We start from the raw sequence: 26,060 nt of genomic DNA on the forward strand, positions 1-26,060 counted from the left end.
CACACTTGTAATCCAAACACCTGGGATGTTGACGTTCACAGACAGCCTGAACTGTGTGAGATGCTGCCTCTAAATAAATAAACAAATAAAACTTTATTTACAACAGCAGGTGTCAGGCAAGGTATGTCCTGTGAGTTGAGTATTGCTGACATCTTGTCTAGAAAATATCGTGCTTTTACTGTATTCTAAGCGTATTGAAAACTGATTATGTAGGATGAAGATTTCCCATTCTAAGAATACTACCATAAGGTATCCAAAAGGAATGTTAAGATGATAGCGAACATATAGCGAGCTTGTGTGTGTGTGTGTGTGTGTGTGTGTGTGTGTGTGTGTGTGTGTGTAATCATAATCATCATGACATACTAACAGCAGGAGGCGGCCGGCATTCTATCTCTCTGTTTGTTTAGGTACCATTGCCTTTTTTATAGCTTATAAAATCACTTACTGTCCTGGGAGAAAGGATAGTTAATAATATAAAATCCTATTTGGGGAGCAAAGGCAGACAGTGGGGTGGTTGCTATTTGCAAAATGAGCTTACTAGCTCTATCTTCCCCTGACTCCAAATATTTGCTCTCTTGAGTTCTGAATAATGAATCAAACAGAAAGTCACAATTTCAAACCGTTCTTGATCACTTCTGGTAGTTATTATTTTCCTTTCCTTTTCTTTCTTTTTCTTTTCTTTTTTTTTTGACCTCTGTGCTTTTTTGAACTCCTAATATCTCATATTTCATCTGTGAAACTTTAGCACTACTGTATGAGATCATTTTTTCCCTTGCAAATGAGACACCAGAATAGAAATTCTCTTTCATCTTGCTGCTTCATTCTTCTTAGGTGTTAAATGACAGGTACTAACAGTGTGTCAGAACAAAGGTGAAAATGCTACCTTTGGTGGTAATGTCATTGTATTTTCAGCCTGCCACCTGGGCCATGCTGTCACCTCCAGCCTAGAGAGGGAGAGACTCAGGCTCTGGTCTCCCAGGAGCACAGCTTTTTACAAAGTGTTTGTTGCACATGTGTGAAGGGATTTGGTTCTGTTCCCTTGTGGATTTTGGTCCACAAAGCTCATGCTGGATTAAAATAGCACTGGGCATTCAGGGCCTTGAGCAAACAACTGTGAACTGAAGACAGGAAATTCTGCTTTATTCAAGAGCCATGGTTGCCCAGGCTCCTCCTCCTGCTGCCTCACAAAATTCTCTCAACTCCTGGGCTGATGTAAAAGTCTCTCCAGGAACTGTCTCAAAACCAGAAGAAAAAGAAATAGAATTCGTTTCTATCGGCTGTTGAAAGTGAGTTTTGCTCTTTCCTTAGATTCTTTGAAATAGATGATTCTTCAGTACTTTCATTTTGTGAAAGGGAATATGGCACTTGAAGGATGGCTCCGCCTCTTCAACCTGCCTGGGACCAGCCTTCCAGAACCCAGCATAGAAGTTGGTTCCCTGGTAGGCAACATTTTCTTTTTATACTTCCTTCAAGAACATCCCAATCTACTTGCTGACATTTATGTTTCCTCAAGAATTTTATAGTATGAAGTTATCACCTGTTGGATCATTTTAAATGTTTTTCTTCTTTTTACATGCTTGTGTGTGTGCTGTATATGTATGTTAGTATGTATATTGGCATACGTGTGTGGAGATATATTATCCGGAATCTTCCTTGATTACTCTTCCATGTTTTCGTTTGAAGGTAGGGTCGCTCAATCAAGTCCAGAGTCTGCCAGTATAGTTAGTCTTCTATGGTGGGTTGAACAATAATCAGCCCCATAGGCTCATGTATTTGAATGTGCTTGGACAGTAGTTGGTAGAAATGTTTGGAAACGATTAGGATATGCAGCTTTGCTGGAAAAGGTGTGTCTTTGTGGGTGAGCTTTGAGGTTTCAAGAGTTCACAGCTAGGAGATCTCTCTCTCTCTCTCTCTCTCTCTCTCTCTCTCTCTCTCTCTGTGTGTGTGTGTGTGTGTGTGTGTGTGTGTGTGTGTCTTTCTCTCCGTCTCTGTCTCCCTCTCCCCATCCTCTCTTTCACTCACCCACCTCCAACTCGTACCTCAGGATGTAAGCTCTCAGCTACTGCTCCAGTACTCTACCTGCAGAGCCTGCCTGCTTGCTATACTCCTTAACATGTTGGTCATTGAACCTTTTCCAGCAAAGCTGCATATCCTAATCGTTTCCAAACATTTCTACCAACTACTGTCCAAGCACATTCAAATACATGAGCCTATGGGGCTGATTATTGTTCAACCCACCATAGAAGACTAACTGTACTGGCAGAGTCTGGACTTGATTGAGCAACCCTACCTCCAAACAAAAACGTGGAAGAGTAATCAAGGAAGATTCCGGATAATATATCTCCACACACATCTGAAACTGTAAGCAAGTCCCCTAATTAAGTCCTTTTTTCTATAAGTTGCCTTAGTTATTGCGTCTCCTTACAGGAAGGGGAAATAATCAAGACATCTTCCTAAGCCAGCTATGGCACCTTTCCAGAAAAGCAGGTACCATAGTCACCTATCATTTGCTGCCACTTACCTGGGTTCTACAAAACCAAAGTACAGTCATTTTGCTTGAACGGACCTTATTTCAGCTGCTGAATCATTTTCCCAGGACCTTGGTTTGGTTTTTAAGCTTCCTTCTAGAACCATTTCTTTGGATTCTTAGCCTAGTCTAGTTTTCCTTATTTCATCATATATTTTGAAAAAACATGTTTGGTTTCAGTTGTTCATTGAGACAGAGCCTCATGTGTCCCAGACTGGATCAAACTTTGTTATGTAGCCAAATATGAGCTTAAAATTCTGTCTCTACCTCAAGTGCTAGGATTACAAGTGTTCTAGTGCTACCACACCAGACTTGGGATCTTTTCTCTTTCTTTCTTTCTTTCTTTCTTTCTTTCTTTCTTTCTTTCTTTCTTTCTTTCTTTCTTTCCTTCCTTCCTTCCTCCCTCCCTCCCTCCCTCCCTCCCTCCCTCCCTCCCTCCCTCCCTCCCTCCCTCCTTTCTTTCTTTCTTTCTTTCTTTCTTTCTTTCTCTCTCCTCCTCCTCCTTCTCTTTTTTCTTCTTCTTCTTCTTCTTCTTCTTCTTCTTCTTCTTCTTCTTCTTCTTCTTCTTCTTCTTCTTCTTCTTCTTCTTCATTTTTTGGACAGTGGGGGGTTGGGGTGGGGTCAGGGGAGGGTAGGTGGGCTGGGTCTCTGTAGTCTATGGTCTATGATAGATTTAAATTTACTGTGTAGTTGAGCATGACCTTGAACTCCTCATCCACCTTGCCTCTACTTTCTGAGTGCTGGGGTTCCAGGCTTGTAGCACCATACCCAGGTTATGTGCTACTGAATACTGAAGGGAAGGCTTTGTGTGGATTGGGCAAGCACTGTACTAACAGAGCTACAGTCCTAGTCCCTAGTCTCATCGAACTTTGTGTTTTTCTAAAAGCCAAATTATAATATTAATTCTGCTGACTGATACTGGCAAGCCAAACTTGAGATGGCTGTCACAGATAGGCGGTGAGACAGAGCACCTCCTTTTCTATGGTTTCTAAAATGCACAGAATGATTTCAAAGTGCCAATAATGAGTTTGTTGAAGACTTAAAAATGACAGCGATTTCATTTCGATTTGCTATATTACTGTGTAAATTGCCTGTTCTGAAAGATCCAGGCCTTGGCAGCTAGGAAGTGAACAGCTTAAAACATGCCATTCACTTTTCAACCTGCTTGCCTTCATCAAATCACGTATATCCTAACCTTGATCACTTTGCAGTAAATATTTTTGAAAACTCATCCTTCCACTGGACCTTATGGATTGCATTTTTATCATGAATATCTCATTGTAAATGATAGTATTAAGAAGGACACTTTGCCCCCCTAAGGAGAGTTTTCTGTTTCCCAGACTTTCTGCATTAGACAGAGGGCTAACATTAACATCTTTCACTGTGATGTACTGCGAAATTGACTTTGCTCACAGGCCATGCACCTAGAATGATGTATTCAAACTGAGTTTTCAGTGTTGAAGACTGTGTTGTGTATTTCACTCACAAACAAAGAGCCTCTGAGCCTATATTTGTCACCTTGGGCTATGACATGATTTAAGCCAGTGGTCCAGAGATGATATGTAGTAATTAGTGGCAGTTGCATTGCTTTGCTGGGGGCTTACTAGCATCATGGCTTGGCTCCTAGTCAAGTCGAGGACATTCTTTCAAAGCCTATTTGCTGTTCCTGATGGACTGACTTTATGATGGCCAGGTTGACAAATAATCCATGCCAGCACCCTGTGGCTGCAGCACCATTTTTCATAGGTGCCTGTTCTGTAGCCAATTTGTCAAAATAGAGTCTGTTCCAAGTTGCATTATTAAGTGATTTAACTCCAGCCGTGTTATATGACTGTGTAATATGCATTAGAGAACACAGGTCCTTTGGGTAACCAGACCCTACACAGAGAGGTTTGCAAACAGGCTAAGAACACATCTAGCTATCATGCAGCCCAGAAGAGGAAGGCACTTTTACTACTATCTCATCTCTCAGTTACACATTAACCAAGCCTCAATCCCTAACCCAGAGAAAGAGCAACTTCTGTCACCTAAGTTACTTAAGTCCTACTCCCCTACCTTTATTAACTAGGCAACTTTCCCAAGAAATTGTTAAAAAATACAATTCTGATCTCACTCCCCAGTAAAGTTTGCTTCAGACCTCCTGAACCCCAGGCTTTGCCACCATGTTGTCAGTTTAATAACCTTTTGCCTGACAGACACGTGACTCAGTACACCTGTCCTCTCTCTCTCCTTCTCTCCTCCACACATTGATGGGACAAGGTGATCCTCACCACAGGGACTCTAAACACACAATATAAAACAAAATGAAATTACATATTCAAATATCTCTGGACTAAAGAAGAAAAAACTTGTCAGTCCAAATAAAGGACAGTTTGTGTTTAATAACAGAAAAACAGACAATCTTTTTTCTTCTCAAAGGAAAAATATAAAGATTCAGTGGTTTTTCTCTTTAAAAATTTGACTTAAATGTATCCTAGTAATATAAAAACATTTATTTTGAAACCTTTTAAGCTATGGGTATATTTCAGTTGGTGGAGTCCATTCCTAGCATGCAGGAAGAACTGGGGTCCTTCTCTAGTATCTCACTCACCAGGTGTGCAAGTTCATGCCTGAAGTCCTATGATTTCGGAGTTAGAAGAAGGAACATCCTTGCCTGTGTTTTGTGTTCAAGGCCAGTGTGGTGGGAGCTACAGGAGACCCTGTCTCAAAAACAAATAATAACCAAATATTTAAAATACAAATTCCCTTTTTTCCCTTGAGAAATGGTAAATGTATTTTCAAGTTGGCCCAATAGGGTATTGGAAGCTTATATTTAATGATTAATTTGTGTTATTCACTCTCAGCCAATTTTTATTTCATTGCTTATCTATCCATTTACTCACTGCTCATCCCATTCACATTTTGATGTAAATTTCAAATGACACCTTATGCAAAACTCCCTCTACAGACAGTAATCTCAAAACTTGGACAGGAGATTCATAACTAAAGTATTAGGTAATAGCCCCCTATAATGTTCACATGATATAAAAAATGGAGATAGCATTTGAAATGTAAACAAATAAAATGATTAATAAAGAAAAAAGAAAATGGCATGGGGTCAAATGTTAACCTTGTGATATAAAGTTAAACATTGACAAAGTTATAAATTAGATATAAATGGAGGGCTACTTGAACCAACATAAGTGTTTGATGAATACAAATTGTCTTGGTGTTGCAATGGTTTAACTCTGAAATTTTTGACTTTATCATAGTGCCAAAATGGTACCCATTTACTGGAGAGTGTCCTTAAGGTTTGAATTTGGACTTTCCCATCCCCTTAGGCCAGTGCCAGCCAGTCCTCTCTTATGATGCCAGATAATATAACTCCCACTCAAATCAATGGTCACAAGGCAAATTGCTGACTCTATAGTAGGTTGGGTTGCTAAACTGAGGTATGTACTAAATACTTTTCCTTTACTTTTTATGAGTCAATGTATTTTAATAGCAAATTACAGGAACAGTACAGAAGACATACAACAATGAAAACATATACTTGCATGTAGGACAACACAGTAGAGTGAATGGATAGAATCCACTGTATGATAAATATGCTACAAACACCATTGAGTTTTCAACAAGAAATTTCCTAAGTTTTTTCAATAGTCCAAATGTTGGCACCATCCCGAAATATTTGACATGTTTACTTATAATTTTAATAAAGTGGAACTATTTGAACATGTCCACTAGAACATTTTAACTGACATTAATACTTTATATCCTGAATGTATTTGAAACCTTCACAGAACACTGAAAATACAGTGGTTCTCTACCTCTGGGTCATGACCCCTTTTCACAGGGATCACTAAAGACCATCGGCAAACATGTGTGGATATTATGATTCATAACAGTAGCAAAATTACAGTTATGAAGTAGCAATAAAAATAATTTTATTGCTGGGGTCACCACAACATGAGGAATTTTATTAAAGAGTTGCAGGATTAGGGTGACACATACCTTTAATCCTAGCACTTGGGAAACAGATGCAAATGTATTTCTGGGAGTTTTAGGACAGTTTAGTCTGCATAGCAAGTTCGAGGACAACCAGAGCTACTTATTGAGACCTTATCTCAAAGAGCAAAACAAACAAGAAACCCAAGCAAAATGAACAAAGAAACAAACCGAAATCCTAAAAGAAAGAAACTTAAAAAAACTGCTAATAGCTGGATTTTGTCCCAGTTTTCCAATAGCAATCATATATTTATGTATCTTTTGATCCCATTGCAGAAAATATCTAACATTCAGAACTACTGATAACAGCAAAAGTGGGAAATTCTTTTAAGAAAGTGAAATGTTTCCCCTCACAGTGGATTCTTAAGCCTGTACGTAGGCAGACTACTAGACGGATATCATTAGACATGATTGTTACACATTTGCCATGGACAGCACAGAGATTTATATCTTCAGACAAACCCAGCAGATAGACCTCACAGGCCTCATGCAAAGCACCAATAGTCTCAGTCTGGAAGCACAGATCTGTTTTGATATCCTGATCAATTTCTCAAACAAGGCACCAGAAATTCAGCCAATTGTTTCCTGAGTGCTTTACAACCTGCACATTTTTCAGAAAATGGCTTTGTATAGCCATGGTATAGGCACCTTTTACTCTCCCCACCCCTTCTCTCTTCTGGCTGGAGTGAGAAGCTGCACTGGTATAAGAGAACAGATGGCTGTGAACACAATTATTGATTTTATTTTTTATTAACTTGAGTATTTCTTATATACATTTCGAGTGTTATTCCCTTTCCCGGTTTCCGGGCAAACATCCCCCTCCCCCCTCCCCTTCCTTATGGGTGTTCCCCTCCCAACCCTCCCCCCATTGCCGCCCTCCCCCCATTGCCGCCCTCCCCCCATAGACTAGTTCACTGGGGGTTCAGTCTTAGCAGGACCCAGGGCTTCCCCTTCCACTGGTGCTCTTACTAGGATATTCATTGCTACCTATGGGGTCAGAGTCCAGGGTCAGTCCATGTATAGTCTTTAGGTAGTGGCTTAGTCCCTGGAAGTTCTGGTTGCTTGGCATTGTTGTACATATGGGGTCTCGAGCCCCTTCAAGCTCTTCCAGTGAACACAATTATTAACTACATTTTCTACTGACATTAACTCTTTCAGTATATAACCCTCACTATGGAGGAACATGGTAGTCATTTTGTAAATAATAAATGTAATGACCTAATCATGATTGTGAAAACTTTTTTTACCTAGAGCCACCATATTATTCAGAAATTCCATTCCTGGGTATACGTCCAAGAGAGCTAAAGATATATCCATCCCAAAATCTGTTTATAAATGCTCCTAGACACATTTGTGACAATAGCCAAACAGTGGAAATTATGTGAGTGGCAGTCACATGAGGATAGCATTTGTCCATAACGGGGAATGGCATTGATTCCATGTGCATAACCATCTGCTTAATAACCCTTTTCACAATAGGCTTTTCCAGATTGGGATTGAGATACATTGATTTGTCCTTTAGTCTCTTTTGACAATACCTTTTACCCTTTGTCTCTTTAAAATATCCTTACAGTTGAGTTCTTGAAGAAATTAATTATTTCCCTTGTAAAATTCTTAGTATCTTGATTAGCATTTACATGGTATGACATTTTCACAATAATTGCATTTACAGGAAATTGTATCTCATGTCCCTTTGCCTTTCTTACACCTGTGCATTAATGTAGACAATGAGGAGACTTAACCAGATTCAAGGCTTTTCCCTCCAAGTTTGTTTCAAGGCTTCTACTACTACTTAGGAAAAGTAGCATTTCATACCCAATTGTTCCTCTTGTAGTGTCAACAACTAGTAATGATTATGGCACAGATGCATTCATTGACTGATGGGTAAAAAATGGATATTTGTCATGGTTAGCCTCAAAGATGGACCCTAGAGCTCCTTGATTCCTGTCATTCATTGACTTTTGTAATGCCCTCTTGCCTTGCTTCAGGTGTGAATGATCAATAGACGTTGAAAGATCTGGGCTGTGCTGGTGCATGCTTTTAATCCCAGCACTTAGGAGGGAGAAGGAGGTGGATTTCTGAGTTTAAGGCCAGCCTGGTTTATAGAACGAGTTCCAGGATAGCTAGGGATACACAGAGAAACCCCATCTTGAAAACCAACCAACCAACCAACCAACCAACCAGCAAACACCAAACCAAAAGAAGAACATGAAAGAACTATGTGTGAGATCAGGTCATAAAAGTTAGTGTGGCCTCTTCTCTCCTTTCTCTAGGACTCCTCTGGTTCAAGCCAGCATCCATAACATAGGGTGCACGTCAACTTTTCATATGGCTATAGCTCCAGGTGCTGTCACTATGTCCATTATGTTTTTAGAAAGATCTGCAGCTTAACCTCTGCTAAACTATCACTCACACCATTATTGGACATTTCTCTGAAGATACTAATCCAGTTTTATTCTAATGTGTGTCTTTGATCATCTATTTGCTAGAATACATCTTCCCAAACTGGCTTCCAATTCACCATAGAGCCAAGGATGAGCTTCAGCTTCTGATCCTCTCCTTTCCTTTCTCACAAGTATTGATATTATATGGTTACACCTTCAAGTTGGTTTAATGGTGCTGCGACCAAAGCTTTGTACATGCAGAACAAGCATTCTATCAACTAAGCTACATTCCCAGCTGAAGTGGAAACTTCTAGTTCTTTGGACAATTAGTTACATCAAATGATGTTTTGCTTAGGCACACAGGTACAAGGATGTCTTGCAAACAAGTGAAAGACTGTTTTCCGGAAGCACACAAAGCAGACACAGGCAAATGGATGTTTGGATGTAGCAGACACATGAAAAGACTTTTGATGAAAGAGAGTAAATATGACCCCCCCAGACAAGCACTGAGCTTTGGTTTGGTTTGCTTCGTCTATTGGCTTGACTCACATAACATTGTTGAACTCAATTTATGATAATGCCACCATCGAAAGAAGCTCACCCAAGAACTGCTTGTGAGGTTCTTACTGGAGCTTGTAAGTTCTGTGCTGTCGCCTCAGGTCAGTTGGTGAGCCTGGAAGTTTCTTCTGAATTCAACTACAGTTGTTGGTTCATGCTGGATGTCTGCTTGCTGAAAGGACTGGACTGTAGCTGCTGGTTTGTGCCTGTTGTCTGCCTGCCTAGAGGACTGGTCTGCAGCTGCTGGTGAGTCATGTATGGTTTTGGCTATAGGGCTGAACTGCTGCCAAGGAAGATCAAGCTCACCCCCAAAGAACTATTGCTAAAGAGGTCCATTTCCCCTAGATCCTAATTACTTTTCTCTTCTCCTACCTCTGCTGGGTGGTGGGCTAGAGGAGAGGTTCAACCCTTATTATAAGTAGGTTGCAAAAAATGTATGCCTATACCCAGCCCCAACAACTATGTTATTATTATATGTATAGCTGTATATTATAATCTATATACTACTTCGTATGTGAAGTACTTATTTTATGTAGATTTATGTTCATATTTTGCACATATACACATACATTTATACATGCATGCATAAGTATATAAGTATAAACATATATATGTGGATAAATATATGAGTATAGAAATATGGGTAATTAGAGATAAGTTTAAAGAACTTAATGCATTTTCTTATGTGGGTTCTTATGGGTTGTCCTGAATAATTTGTGTGCCTTGTTATATTATACTACTGAGTTTAATAACCATTCTGCTTTGTTAGGAATTTGATATTTTTAGTTTTATTGTTAATAGTCAATTGGTTAAAATATGTTTAGAATTAAATTTAATGTCTTAAACTTTCATTTATTTACTTAAACAAGATTCTTAGAAAACTCTAAGTCCGAATTATGGGTTGTGGGTCAGGATGGCCATGAATTTGTAGCTACCATCTTGCTTCATCCTCTGGAAGGCTTAGGTTACAAGAATGACTCACTAAGCCCAGCTAGTTATGGGCTTTACATTTTTTTACATTTTGTTTAGTGTGTGTGTGTGTGTGTGTGTGTGTGTGTGTGTGTGTGTGTGTGTGTGTTTGTATAAATTTGATGCCAAAAATTTATTTGGAAGTCAGAGCATGGCATTCAGGACTTACCATGTAAGTACCTGGGATCCAAGTCAGATAGTCGGATCATTGGCATTGTCGGCAGGTACTTTTAACACTGAGCCATCTCACAGGCCCATTTTTAAGGCCTGAAACACTTTACTCAATTACATTCTAAAAATGAAATATGTTTCGCCTGCCACCATCGATGTCTTTGTGGCCATTTGCCTTTACTCCCTGCTCTGACTCCATGTTCTTTATCCATTCAATAACTATTCAAGAAACATTTGTAATATGGTAACTGCACACCTTGTACTGTGTATGAAGCAAAATGACAACATTCTACTTTCTTTGTCTGGTCTAATTTACAATTCTTTAGCATTTTTAAATGTCTACTTGTCAAGATTCTCTTAGACTTTTATCACCCTCCCTCCAACACCTCTGTTAGACAGGCATACATTTATTTTTGTCCACTCACTGCCACCAGCCTTGCAGCTTCTTTTGAACCTTCTCTTCTTATCCCTTCTCAATTTCAGGTCTTTTATTCCCCACAGATTGAGAAGCCAGATAACCATTCTTGTTAGGAGCATGAATTAAATAACATGACTTTGATGCATCTACTGCTGCTCTCCACTCTTGTAAATGGAAGTATAAATCCCTTTTTAGGCCATATTTTATTTAACTTGATTTATCATTTCTCTTAAGAAGAGCTTTCACTGAAGATCCTGAAGGGGAAGGAACCTTGTAAGGATATATCAAGGCAGTTTCTAAGAACGAATCTTTCTAGTGGAGTCTGTTGTCCTCTAAAGTGAGGCAACAACTTTTAGGATGATAAATTGGTGCTAGAGATTAGATTTCTTTTAAAATCAGCATCTCATAGGTTCTATTGCTAGAGGAAATAGTGGCTGATTTGGTATCAAATTGGCAAGTAGATGCATTTCTCTCGAGAGGCCCCAGGTTGGGTGGTCTTAAGTTCATTTTAAATAATACCTGTGATGGTTAATCTCAGCTGTCAACTTTATGAGATCTAGAATTACCTGGGAGATGAGCCTTTGAGCCTATCTGGAGAGATTATGCCAGTTACATTAATTGATGTGGAAAGACCCATCCTAATTTTGGGGAGAGATTTTTGGACTGTAGAGGAAAAAAAAAAACGGAGCAGCAATATGAATTCACCTCCATTTCCTGACTGTGGGAGAGATGTGACCAAATGCTTCAAACTCCTGCTAACTTGCCAGACGCTGTGGTAATTTGAATAAAAATAACCCCATAGGCGCAAATATTCAAATGTTTAGTTCCCACTTGCTGGGACTGTTTGGCAGGATTAGGAGGTATAGCTTCATTGGAGATGTGTGACTGGGGTACATTTTCAGAGTTCAAAGGCCCATGGCATTTCTTTTTTTTTTTTTTTTTTTTTTTTTTATTAACTTGAGTATTTCTTATATACATTTCGAGTGTTATTCCCTTTCCCGGTTTCCGGGCAAACATCCCCCTCCCCCCTCCCCTTCCTTATGGGTGTTCCCCTCCCAACCCTCCCCCCATTGCCGCCCTCCCCCCATAGACTAGTTCACTGTGGGTTCAGTCTTAGCAGGACCCACGGCTTCCCCTTCCACTGGTGCTCTTACTAGGATATTCATTGCTACCTATGGGGTCAGAGTCCAGGGTCAGTCCATGTATAGTCTTTAGGTAGTGGCTTAGTCCCTGGAGGCTCTGGTTGCTTGGCATTGTTGTACTTTTGGGGTCTCGAGCCCCTTCAAGCTCTTCCAGTTCTTTCTCTGATTCCTTCAATAGGGGACCTATTCTCAGTTCAGTGGTTTGCTGCTGGCATTCGCCTCTATATTTGCTGTATTCTGGCTGTGTCTCTCAGGAGCGATCTACATCCGGCTCCTGTCGGTCTGCACTTCTTTGCTTCATCCATCTTGTCTAATTGGGTGGCTGTATATGTATGGGCCACATGTGGGGCAGGCTCTGAATGGGTGTTCCTTCAGTCTCTGTTTTAATCTTTGCCTCTCCCTTCCCTGCCAAGGGTATTCTTTTTCCTCATTTAAAGAAGGAGTGAAGCATTCACATTTTGATCATCCGTCTTGAGTTTCCTTTGTTCAAGGGATCTAGGGTAATTCAAGCATTTGGGCTAATAGCCACTTATCAATGAGTGCATACCATGTATGTCTTTCTGTGATTGGGTTAGCTCACTCAGGATGATATTTTCCAGTTCCAACCATTTGCCTACGAATTTCATAAACTCGTTGTTTTTGATAGCTGAGTAATATTCCATTGTGTAGATGTACCACATTTTCTGTATCCATTCCTCTGTTGAAGGGCATCTGGGTTCTTTCCAGCTTCTGGCTATTATAAATAAGGCTGCGATGAACATAGTGGAGCACGTGTCTCTTTTATATGTTGAGGCATCTTTTGGGTATATGCCCAAGAGAGGTATAGCTGGATCATCAGGCAGTTCAATGTCCAATTTTCTGAGGGACCTCCAGACTGATTTCCAGAATGGTTTTACCAGTCTGCAATCCCACCAACAATGGAGGAGTGTTCCTCTTTCTCCACATCCTCGCCAGCATCTGCTGTCACCTGAGTTTTTGATCTTAGCCAATCGCACTGGTGTGAGGTGAAATCTCAGGGTTGTTTTGATTTGCATTTCCCTTATGACTAAAGATGTTGAACATTTCTTTAGGTGTTTCTCAGCCATTCGGCATTCCTCAGCTGTGAATTCTTTGTTTAGCTCTGAACCCCATTTTTTAATAGGGTTATTTGTTTCCCTGCGGTCTAACTTCTTGAGTTCTTTGTATATTTTGGAAATAAGGCCTCTATCTGTTGTAGGATTGGTAAAGATCTTTTCCCAATCTGTTGGTTGCCGTTTTGTCCTAACCACAGTGTCCTTTGCCTTACAGAAGCTTTGCAGTTTTATGAGATCCCATTTGTCGATTCTTGATCTTAGAGCATAAGCCATTGGTGTTTTGTTCAGGAAATTTTTTCCAGTGCCCATGTGTTCCAGATGCTTCCCTAGTTTTTCTTCTATTAGTTTGAGTGTGTCTGGTTTGATGTGGAGGTCCTTGATCCACTTGGACTTAAGCTTTGTACAGGGTGATAAGGATGGATCGATCTGCATTCTTCTACATGTTGCCCTCCAGTTGAACCAGCACCATTTGCTGAAAATACTATCTTTTTTCCATTGGATGGTTTTGGCTCCTTTGTCAAAAATCAAGTGACCATAGGTGTGTGGGTTCATTTCTGGGTCTTCAATTCTATTCCATTGGTCTATCTGTCTGTCTCTGTACCAATACCATGCAGTTTTTATCACTATTGCTCTGTAATACTGCTTGAGTTCAGGGATAGTGATTCCCCCTGAAGTCCTTTTATTGTTGAGGATAGCTTTAGCTATCCTGGGTTTTTTGTTATTCCAGATGAATTTGCAAATTGTTCTGTCTAACTCTTTGAAGAATTGGATTGGTATTTTGATGGGGATTGCATTGAATCTGTAGATTGCTTTTGGTAAAATGGCCATTTTTACCATATTAATCCTGCCAATCCATGAGCATGGGAGATCTTTCCATCTTCTGAGGTCTTCTTCAATTTCTTTCCTCAGTGTCTTGAAGTTCTTATTGTACAGATCTTTTACTTGCTTGGTTAAAGTCACACCGAGGTACTTTATATTATTTGGGTCTATTATGAAGGGTGTCGTTTCCCTAATTTCTTTCTCGGCTTGTTTCTCTTTTGTATAGAGGAAGGCAACTGATTTATTTGAGTTAATTTTATACCCAGCCACTTTGCTGAAGTTGTTTATCAGCTTTAGTAGTTCTCTGGTGGAACTTTTGGGATCACTTAAATATACTATCATGTCATCTGCAAATAGTGATATTTTGACCTCTTCTTTTCCGATCTGTATCCCTTTGATCTCCTTTTGTTGTCTGATTGCTCTGGCTAGAACTTCAAGAACTATATTGAATAAGTAGGGAGAGAGTGGGCAGCCTTGTCTAGTCCCTGATTTTAGTGGGATTGCTTCAAGTTTCTCTCCATTTAGTTTAATGTTAGCAACTGGTTTGCTGTATATGGCTTTTACTATGTTTAGGTATGGGCCTTGAATTCCTATTCTTTCCAGGACTTTTATCATGAAGGGGTGTTGAATTTTGTCAAATGCTTTCTCAGCATCTAATGAAATGATCATGTGGTTCTGTTCTTTCAGTTTGTTTATATAATGGATCACGTTGATGGTTTTCCGTATATTAAACCATCCCTGCATGCCTGGGATGAAGCCTACTTGATCATGGTGGATGATTGTTTTGATGTGCTCTTGAATTCGGTTTGCCAGAATTTTATTGAGTATTTTTGCGTCGATATTCATAAGGGAAATTGGTCTGAAGTTCTCTTTCTTTGTTGTGTCTTTGTGTGGTTTAGGTATAAGAGTAATTGTGGCTTCGTAGAAGGAATTCGGTAGGGTTCCATCTGTTTCAATTTTGTGGAATAGTTTGGATAATATTGGTATGAGGTCTTCTATGAAGGTTTGATAGAATTCTGCACTAAACCCGTCTGGACCTGGGCTCTTTTTGGTTGGGAGACCTTTAATGACTGCTTCTATTTCCTTAGGAGTTATGGGGTTGTTTAACTGGTTTATCTGTTCCTGATTTAACTTCGATACCTGGTATCTGTCTAGGAAATTGTCCATTTCCTGAAGATTTTCAAATTTTGTTGAATATAGGTTTTTATAGTAAGATCTGATGATTTTTTGAATTTCCTCCGAATCTGTAGTTATGTCTCCCTTTTCATTTCTGATTTTGTTAATTTGGACACACTCTCTGTGTCCTCTCGTTAGTCTGGCTAAGGGTTTATCTATCTTGTTGATTTTCTCAAAGAACCAACTTTTGGTTCTGTTGATTCTTTCTATGGTCCTTTTTGTTTCTACTTGGTTGATTTCAGCTCTGAGTTTGATTATTTCCTGCCTTCTACTCCTCCTGGGTGTATTTGCTTCTTTTTGTTCTAGAGCTTTTAGGTGTGCTGTCAAGCTGCTGACATATGCTCTTTCCTGTTTCTTTCTGCAGGCACTCAGCGCTATGAGTTTTCCTCTTAGCACAGCTTTCATTGTGTCCCATAAGTTTGAGTATGTTGTATCTTCATTTTCATTAAATTCTAAAAAGTTTTTAATTTCTTTCTTTATTTCTTCCTTGACCAGGTTATCATTGAGTAGAGCATTGTTCAATTTCCACGTATATGTGGGCATTCTTCCCTTATTGTTATTGAAGACCAGTTTTAGGCCGTGGTGGTCCGATAGCACGCATGGGATTATTTCTATCTTTCTGTACCTGTTGAGGCCCGTTTTTTGACCAATTATATGGTCAATTTTGGAGAAAGTACCATGAGGAGCTGAGAAGAAGGTATATCCTTTTGCTTTAGGATAGAATGTTCTATAAATATCCGTTAAGTCCATTTGGCTCATGACTTCTCTTAGTCTGTCTACATCACTGTTTAATTTCTGTTTCCATGATCTGTCCATTGATGAGAGTGGGGTGTTGAAATCTCCCACTATTATTGTGTGAGGTGCAATGTGTGTTTTGAGCTTTAGTAAGGTTTCTTTTACATATGTAGGTGCCCTTGTATTTGGGGCATAGATATTTAGGATTGAGAGTTCATCTTGGTTGATTTTTCCTTTGATGAATATGAAGTGTCCTTCCTTATCTTTTTTGATGACTTTTAGTTGGAAATTGATTTTATTTGATATTAGAATGGCTACTCCAGCTTGCTTCTTCTGACCATTTGCTTGGAAAGTTGTTTTCCAGCCTTTCACTCTGAGGTAGTGTCTGTCTTTGTCTCTGAGGTGTGTTTCCTGTAGGCAGCAGAATGCAGGGTCCTCGTTGCGTATCCAGTTTGTTAATCTATGTCTTTTTATTGGGGAGTTGAGGCCATTGATATTGAGAGATATTAAGGAATAGTGATTATTGCTTCCCGTTATATTCATATTTGATGTGAGGTTATGTTTGTGTGCTTTCATTCTCTTTGTTTTGTTGCCAAGACGATTAGTTTCTTGCTTCTTCTAGGGTATAGCTTGCCTCCTTATGTTGGGCTTTACCATTTATTATCCTTTGTAGTGCTGGATTTGTAGAAAGATATTGTGTAAATTTGGTTTTGTCATGGAATATCTTGGTTTCTCCATCAATGTTAATTGAGAGTTTTGCTGGATACAGTAATCTGGGCTGGCATTTGTGTTCTCTTAGGGTCTGTATAACATCAGTCCAGGATCTTCTGGCCTTCATAGTTTCTGGCGAGAAGTCTGGTGTGATTCTGATAGGTCTCCCTTTATATGTTACTTGACCTTTTTCCCTTACTGCTTTTAATATTCTTTCTTTATTTTGTGCGTTTGGTGTTTTGACAATTATGTGACGGGAGGTGTTTCTTTTCTGGTCCAATCTATTTGGAGTTCTGTAGGCTTCCTGTATGTCTATGGGTATCTCTTTTTTTAGGTTAGGGAAGTTTTCTTCTATGATTTTGTTGAAGATATTTACTGGTCCTTTGAGCTGGGAGTCTTCACTCTCTTCTATACCTATTATCCTTAGGTTTGATCTTCTCATTGAGTCCTGGATTTCCTGTATGTTTTGGACCAGTAGCTTTTTCCGCTTTACATTATCTTTGACAGTTGAGTCAATGATTTCTATGGAATCTTCTGCTCCTGAGATTCTCTCTTCCATCTCTTGTATTCTGTTGGTGAAGCTTGTATCTACAGCTCCTTGTCTCTTCTTTTGGTTTTCTATATCCAGGGTTGTTTCCATGTGTTCTTTCTTGATTGCTTCTATTTCCATTTTTAATTCCTTCAACTGTTTGATTGTGTTTTCCTGGAATTCTTTCAGGGATTTTTGCGATTCCTCTCTGTAGGCTTTTACTTGTTTATTAATGTTTTCCTGTGCTTCCCTAAGTGTGTTCAGGTCTTTCCTGAAGTCCTCCAGCATCATGATCAAATATGATTTTGAAACTAGATCTTGCTTTTCTGGTGTGTTTGGATATTCCATGTTTGTTTTGGTGGGAGAATTGGGCTCCGATGATGGCATGTAGTCTTGGTTTCTGTTGCTTGGGTTCCTGCGCTTGCCTCTCGCCATCAGATTATCTCTAGTGTTACTTTGTTCTGCTATTTCTGACAGTGGCTAGACTGTCCTATAAGCCTGTGTGTCAGGAGTGCTGTAGACCTGTTTTCCTCTCTTTCAGTCAGTTATGGGGACAGAGTGTTCTGCTTTCGGGCGTGTAGTTTTTCCTCTGTACAGGTCTTCAGCTGTTCCTGTGGGCCTGTGTCTTGAGTTCACCAGGCAGCTTTCTTGCAGCAGAAAATTTGGTCTTACCTGTGGTCCCGAGGCTCAGGTTTGCTCGTGGGGTGCTGTCCAGGGGCTCTCTGCAGCGGCAGCAACCAGGAAGACCTGTGCCGCCCCTTCCGGGAGCTTCAGTGCACCAGGGTTCCAGATGGTCTTTGGCTTTTTCCTCTGGCGTCCGAGATGTGTGTGCAGGGAGCAGTCTCTTCTGGTTTCCCAGGCCTGTCTGCCTCTCTGAAGGTTTAGCTCTCCCTCCCACGGGATTTGGGTGCAGAGAACTGTTTATCCGGTCTGTTTCCTTCAGGGTCCGGCGGTGTCTCCGGCAGGGGTCCTGCCGCTCCTGGGCCCTCCCCCACGGGAGCCCAGAGGCCTTATACAGTTTCCTCTTGGGCCAGGGATGTGGGCAGGGGTGAGCAGTGTTGGTGGTCTCTTCCGCTCTGCAGCCTCAGGAGTGCCCACCTGACCAGGCGGTTGGGTCTCTCTCTCACCGGGTCTGGGAGCAGAGAGCTGCTGTGGGCCGGGATCCGCGGGTGTGGGACTTCCGGTAAACACAGAACGTGCCCGGTTCTAGAGAAATTCTGCTTCCGTGTGTCCCAAGCTCACCAGGCAGCTTTCTTGCAGCAGAAAATTTGGTCTTACCTGTGGTCCCCAGGCTCAAGTTCGCTCGTGGGGTGCTGCCCAGGGGCTCTCTGCAGCGGCAGCAACCAGAAGACCTGTGCCGCCCCTTCCGGGAGCTTCAGTGCACCAGGGTTCCAGATGGTCTTTGGCTTTTTCCTCTGGCGTCCGAGATGTGTGTGCAGGGAGCAGTCTCTTCTGGTTTCCCAGGCCTGTCTGCCTCTCTGAAGGTTTAGCTCTCCCTCCCACGGGATTTGGGTGCAGAGAACTGTTTATCCGGTCTGTTTCCTTCAGGGTCCGGCGGTGTCTGTGGCAGGGGTCCTGCCGCTCCTGGGCCCTCCCCCACGGGAGCCCAGAGGCCTTATACAGTTTCCTCTTGGGCCAGGGATGTGGGCAGGGGTGAGCAGTATTGGTGGTCTCTTCCGCTTGCAGTCTCAGGAGTGCCCACCTGACCAGGCGGTTGGGTCTCTCTCTCACCGGGTCTGGGAGCAGAGAGCTGCTGCGGGCCGGGATCCGCGGGTGTCGCCCATGGCATTTCAATTCTCTCTCCCACCTCTCTTTCTCTTCTGCCTCTTCTCTTTCTTCTTCTTGTCCTCCTTCTCCTCTTTCTTATTCTTATTCTCCTTTTTCTTTCTTTTTCTTCTCCTTCTTCCTCTCCTTCTTCTCTCTGTTCCCCTTGCTTATGTATGAGATAAAAGTTCTCAGCTACTGCTCCAAACCATGACTGCCTAGTTGTTTTTATGCTTCCCACAATGACGGTTATGGAACCATGAACCAACCCCAAATTAAATGCGTTCTTTTATAAGTTGCCTCCGAGATGGTGTTTTTCCATGGCAGCCAAAAATTAACCACGACAGAAGGTATCCTTGAATTGTGAGCTAGAACATCTCCCATGAGAATGCTTTTGAGTTGCTTTTGACCAAGAATCATGTCGGAATCAAGAAAAGAAACTAAGACAATGCCCCTTCCTTTATCCTAAGGGTTAGATGGAACATTAGGAAGTTCATAAAAATAGAGGAAAAAAAATTAGCCCATGCCTCTAGTAACTCCATCCAGGCATGATTACCACTAGTATTCACAATGGGCTCATCTCTCATACAAGTAGTTTCTTTAACTGTCTATGGATCAGTCTTTCCAATTGGAATCAATTCTGTGTTATGTAGTTTGGAGGAAGAAGAAAGCCCTATAAGGAAGTGGTAGACTTTATTTATACCCAGGGTTGGCAATAGATGAAAAGCATCGTCACACCATCATCTTCAAATTTCCTTGAAAAGGATGCTAAAGCCAAGGTTTTCTGCTGGATGTATATCTGAGATGCAGGACCTAGTGCCAACACCTTTGGCATTTTTGTTCACATCAGCACTGTTGAGTCCAAGGAGAAACCAGGCAGAAGTTGGATTTGGATAGTGTTTTAGTGGTCTATTGTTTTGAAAAGACAGCATGATCACATCAACTCTTATAAAGGAGAACATCTGAATGGGGCTGGCTTACAATTTCAGAGGTTTAGTCCATTATTGTCATAGTGGAAAGCATGGCTGTGTGCGAGCAGACATGGTTCTGGAAAAGCAGTTGAGAGTCCTACTTTTGGATCTGCTGGCAGGAGGAAGGAAGGGAAAGAGGGATGGAGAGAAAGGGGGAGGGGGATGGAGGAAAGAAACGTGAAACTATACAGTCTAACCCTGGTGACATGCTTTCTTTAACAAGGCCACATCTACTCCAACAAAGCCACACTTCCTAAATCTGTCAACTAGTACTACTCCTTAGAGACCAATGTTCAAATATATAACCATTGGGGGAGGGCATTTTATTCAAGCTACCACAGAGAGTTTGCAATACGGTTCAAGATGTTTGCAAAGCTGCACAGAAATGCTACCAACTTGGAACCTCAGGATACCAGAGTCTAAATGCCACTCTTTCTCAGGAAAGGAGCCACGGTATTGATGGGTAGCTTCAGAAAAGCTCGCCTCTCACTGAGGAGAGAACCAACAGTCACAAATTGTCCTCTGATCTCCCAACATGGGCTATGGTAAATACACATACAAACTTTTTAAAAACGCCACATTGATCAAATTGAATATTTATTTCCTCATAGAAGATTTTCAAAAATCTTTTTTTTCAAAGTTTTCTTTTTTACATTTATTTCTTTATATTATGGAGAAAAATGAAGGGAGTGGGCTGTGTGTGTATGTCACTGTTCATGTTTAGAGGAAGTGGATCTTTCCTTTTACCTTTACACAGTTTCTAGGCATTAACTTCAGGTTGTCAGGCTTTGGGTAAAATGCCGTATACACTGTGCAATCTTGTCAACCCTAAAATCCTTTTTCGCAATTGAGGAAGTGTTTATAATTCCTTGGGAACATGCAGAACACTCCACCTGGAGAATCAAATAGGCTAAGTGCAAATCTTCACTGGTCCCTTCATTCTTGCGAATCCAATCCTCCAGTTTCATCTCTTGCTGTCCAGCAGACCAGATGCTGCAGACTCTCCTCCACCCATCTCCATCTCCAATGCACTACACAGATCTGCCCTTCCTAACTTTCCTTCCCCCACACCTTGCTTTATCCTGGATTCTAATTCCCTGCAGGCCTCACCAGCCAGTAAAGCAGTTAGGTTAACTGTAGATCATCCCCTCTTCCTCCATTTTTCCAATTCCAGTCCCCCAATCTCATTCCCAGCTCTAAAGCAGACTTTCTGCTGTGCCTTCTCCTCAGCCTCAGTCCCAGTTCTCAAGGGACTAGGCTGATCCTAGTGAAACCCCTTGCTTTCTTTCCTCCCATGGACTCCCTCAGTGACACCACTCCTAGCCTAACTGTATTCTTAAGTGTGGCTCTAAATATGTAGAAACACATTTTTACCTGGAACCCCCAGGGATGACACTTATCAGGAGCCCAGAAGAATTTCTTATCAGATAACACACAAAGCCACCACACTCTCCTAACAGCCAGAGAGGAAAAAGAAACCAAGTAGCAAAACACCCATCAGAATTGAAAAGGTGACTTATCACCACCTAGAATTACAGTCTTCCCAAACTCAGATTTAGAGACACCGGCATAAAAACAAAATGAACAGCCAGGACAATATGTCTGCACTAGATCCCAGCAACCCTACCACAGCAGTCTCTGAGTGTTGCAACATAGCTGAAGCCCAAGTGAAAGACCTTAAATTTAAAACAGTCTTTATACACAAGATAGAGGTCCTCAAAGAAGAAACAAATAAATCCTTTAAAGAAATTCATGAAAGCATAAACATACAGCGGAAGAAAATGAAAACAGTTCAAGACCTGAAACTGGATATATAATCACTAAAGAAAAACCGAAACTGAGGGAAATCTGGAAATGAAAAATTTAGGAACTCAAACAGGAGCCACACAGGTAAGTTTTGCCAACAGAATACAGTCGATAAAAAGAGAATCACAGGTATTGAAGGCATGATTGAAGAAATAGATACATTGGTCAAGAACATTTTAAATATTAAAAAAATCCTCTACAAAGCATGCAGGAAATCTGAAACTCTACAAAAAGAACAATTTTATGAATAATAGGAATATGAGAAGAAATCCAGGTAAAGGCAGAGAAAATATTTTCAACAAAGTCACAGAAGAAAGTTTCCATAACCTAAAGAAGGAGATGCCTATTAGGGTACAAGAAGCATACAAAGCACCAAATAGTATAGACCAGAAAAGAAAGTCCTCTCACCACATAATAATAAAGACACTAAACTTATAGAAAAAAAAACTATTAAAGGCTTCAAAGGGAAAAGAATAAGTAATATATAAAAGCAGACCTATTAGAATAGCATATGATATCTCAGTGGAGACATTAAAAGCCAGAAGCACATGGACAGATGTTTTACAGACTCTAAAAGTACACAGATACCAGTCCAGACTACTATATCCAAAAAACCTTTCAATACCAATTGTTGTGTAAGAAAGCAACTTGTTTCCGTTCAGATCACCCCAGGCCAACACAGTCCCATGAGAAAAGGTTTATTCAGGAGAAGTGAGAAAGAAAAGGAGGAGGAAAAGGTGGGAGGGGTTGTGGTCTCTGCTTTTTATTTGAACTGTGATGTAATCACACACACCACCCCACACAGGTGAGGCACATTGTGTGTGTATGTGTATATGTATGTATATATATGTGTGTATATATATATACACACACACACACATATATATATATATACTATATACTCATGGCATAGTGTGTGTGTATATATGTATATATATATATATATATACATACATACTCATGGCATCTGAATAACTCAACATTAAATGAAAGAAATTGATAAACTAAAAAAATTTAGAGTTAAATTTTCAACACAGCCTACCTAAATTTATGAGATACAATGAAAGCAATTCTAAGAGGTAAGTTCACAGCATGAATGCCTACATAAAAATCTCTACAGATCTCATACTAGTAACTTAACAGCACACCTGAAAGCTATAGAGCAGCAGTTCCTATCCTATGGGTCACAACTCCCCTGGGGATTGAATATTAGATGCTTACATTATGATTCATAAGAGCAGCAAAAGTCCAGTTACAAAGTACTAACAAAATAAATTTATGGTTGGTGTCACCACAACATGAGAAACTGTATTAATATGTCCCAGCATTAGGAAGGTTGAGACTACTCTGGAACAAAAATAAGAAATAGACTCAAAAAGAGTAGACAGAAAGAAAGATCAAACTCAAGCTTGAAATCAATAAAACAGAGACAAAAATTACAAGAATTGATGAAACAAAGAGTTGTTTCTTCAAGAAAATTAGTAAGATTAACAAATGCTTATCCAAATTAACTACAAAATAGAGAGAAAATCCAAATTAACAAAGTTAGAAATGAAAAAGGACATAAGAACAAATATGGAGGTAATCTAGACAATTCTAAGGATATACTATAAAAACCTGTATTCTGAAAAATTGGGAAATTTCAAAGAATTGGAAAATTTACTCAAAACATACACGTTACCAAAGTTAAATCAAGATCAGATAAACAATTTAAATAGACCTATAACCTCTAGTGAAATATAAGCAGTCATTAAACCCCCCCAAACAAAAGAACAGACCAGATGGTTTTAGCACAGAATTCTACCGGACCTTCAAAGAAGCATTAATCCCAATACTTGTGAAATTTTTCCATAAAATAGAAAGAGAAGAAATATTGCCCCATTCATTTTATGAGGTCAGTGTTAAACTGACACCCAAATCACTAAAAGCCCCAACAAAGAAAGAGAATCACAGACCAATTTCTTTTAGGAACATAGATAAATCTGGTAAATAAAATACTCATAAACTGAATCCAAGAACACATTAAAAATCATCATCTACCATGATCATGTAGGCTTCATCCCATAGATTCAGGGATGGTTCAACTTACATGAATGGAAAAATATAATCCATAGTATAAACAAACTGAAAGGCAAAAACCACATGATCATCTCATAGATCAAGAAAAGGCCTTTGAAAATATTCAACACACCTTCATGATAAAAGTCCTGTGTAGATTAGGGATACAAGGAACTTAGATTAATATGGTAGAGGTAATTTATAGCAAGCCCATAGTCAACATCCACAAAAAAGAGAAAGCAATTCAAACCAACTCGGCTAAAAGCAGGAACAAGAAAAGACTGTCCATTCTCTCCATACATATTTAATATACTTCTTAATGTCCTAGCTCATGCAATAAGACAACTGAAGGAGATCAAGGGAATACCTTTATTTGCAAATGATATGGTAATGCACATAAGTGACCTAAAAAATTCCACAGGGAAATCCTACAGCTGATCAACACTTTGAGAAAAGTGGCTGGATACAAAATTAACTCACAGAAATTGGTATCCTTCCTATACAAGGATGACAAGTGGACTGAGAAGGAAATTAGGAAAACAACACCTTTCACAATAGCCTCAAATAATATAAAATATATTGGGGGTAACTGTATCTAAGCAAGGAAAGATTTAAATGAGAAAAATTTCAAGTCTCTAAAGAAAGAAAGAAACTGAAAGATCTCAGAAGATGGGAAGATCTCTGATTCTCATGAATCAGTAGAATTAATATAGTAAAAAATGACCATCCTACCAAAAGCAATCTACAGGTTCAATACAATCCCTGTCAAATTTCCAACACAAATTTTCACAGAGATTGAAAGTAAGTTTTTATGGAAACACGAATATCAGAGGGTAGCTGAAACAATCCCTAATAATAAAAGAACTACTGTAAGTATCACCATTGCTAATTTCAAGTTGTATTACAGATCAATAGTAATAAAACAGCATGATATTGGCACAAAAACAGACATATTGATCAATGGAATCAAATTGAAGACCAAGATATAAATTCACACATCTACAAACATATGATTTTTTTAAACAAGAGATCAGAAATACACACTATAAAAAATATAGTATCTGCAACAAATGGTATTGGTCAAACTGGATGACTACATGTAGAAGAATCTAAATTGATCCCTCCTTCTTTGCCTGTACAAAACTCAACTCCAAATTAATCAAAGACTTCAACATAAGGCCAGATACTCTGAACCTGATAGAAAAGAAAGTGGAGAATAGCCTTGAACTAATTGGAACAGGAAATGAGTTTCTAAACAGAACACTGATAGCACAGGCCCTAAGATCAACAACTAATAAATGGGACCTCATCAACTTGAAAAGCTACTGTAAGGCAAAGGACACTATCAATGGGACACAGTGGAAGCCTAGAGAATAGGTAAGTGTTTTTGTAATTGCATATCTGATAGAAAGCAAATATCAAAAACATATAAAGAATTCCTCTACATACTAAGAAAATAAATAACTCAATTAAAAGTAGTGTACAGATCTAAAGAGTATTCCCAAAAGAGGAAATTCAAATGTTCAGCATCCTTAGTCATCAAGGAAATGTATATCAAAATTATGCTTAGATTTCATCTTACTCCCCTCAGAATGGCTAAAACACTTGTTTCAATCAAACATGTGACAGTTCATGCTAGCAAGGATGTGGAGTAAGTAAAACACTCATCCATTGTTGGTGGGAGCGCAAACTTTAACAGCCATTATGGAAATTGGTGTAGTTGTTGCTCCAGAAATTGGTAATTGACCTAATTCAGTTATGCTATTCATGTACATATACCCAAAGGATGCACCATCATTCCAGGAAGACACTTGCCCAATCATGTTCCCAGCATAATAGCCAGACATTGAAAACAACATAAAATGAATTATTAAAAAAACTGGTCTATTTACCAAATGGAGTATTACTTAGCTGTTAAAGAAATAAAATCCTGAAAATCAGAGACAAATGGATGAAGCTAGAAAGACATCTCGAGAGACAAATATGACATTCTTTTGTGTACATATGGATGTTAGCTGTTAACTCAATGATAACAAAGCTACAAACCATAGAACTTCAGAGGTTAGGTATAGAGTAAGGGACTGGGGTGGGAGGCAGATAGATATCCCTAGGAGAGGGAAATAGAACACACAATTATGGATGGATGCAGTGATGAACGGGGGGATCAAGTGAAGAGAAAAGGAGGACAAGTGACACAGGTAAAATTAAGGACCATTTGAAGGGTAGTATGGAAACCTAATACAGTAGAAACTTCCTAAAATA

This window comes from Rattus norvegicus, chromosome X (assembly GCF_021556685.1).
Source record: "Rattus norvegicus strain SHRSP/BbbUtx chromosome X, alternate assembly SHRSP_T2T, whole genome shotgun sequence".
NCBI classification, from domain to species: domain Eukaryota; kingdom Metazoa; phylum Chordata; class Mammalia; order Rodentia; family Muridae; genus Rattus; species Rattus norvegicus.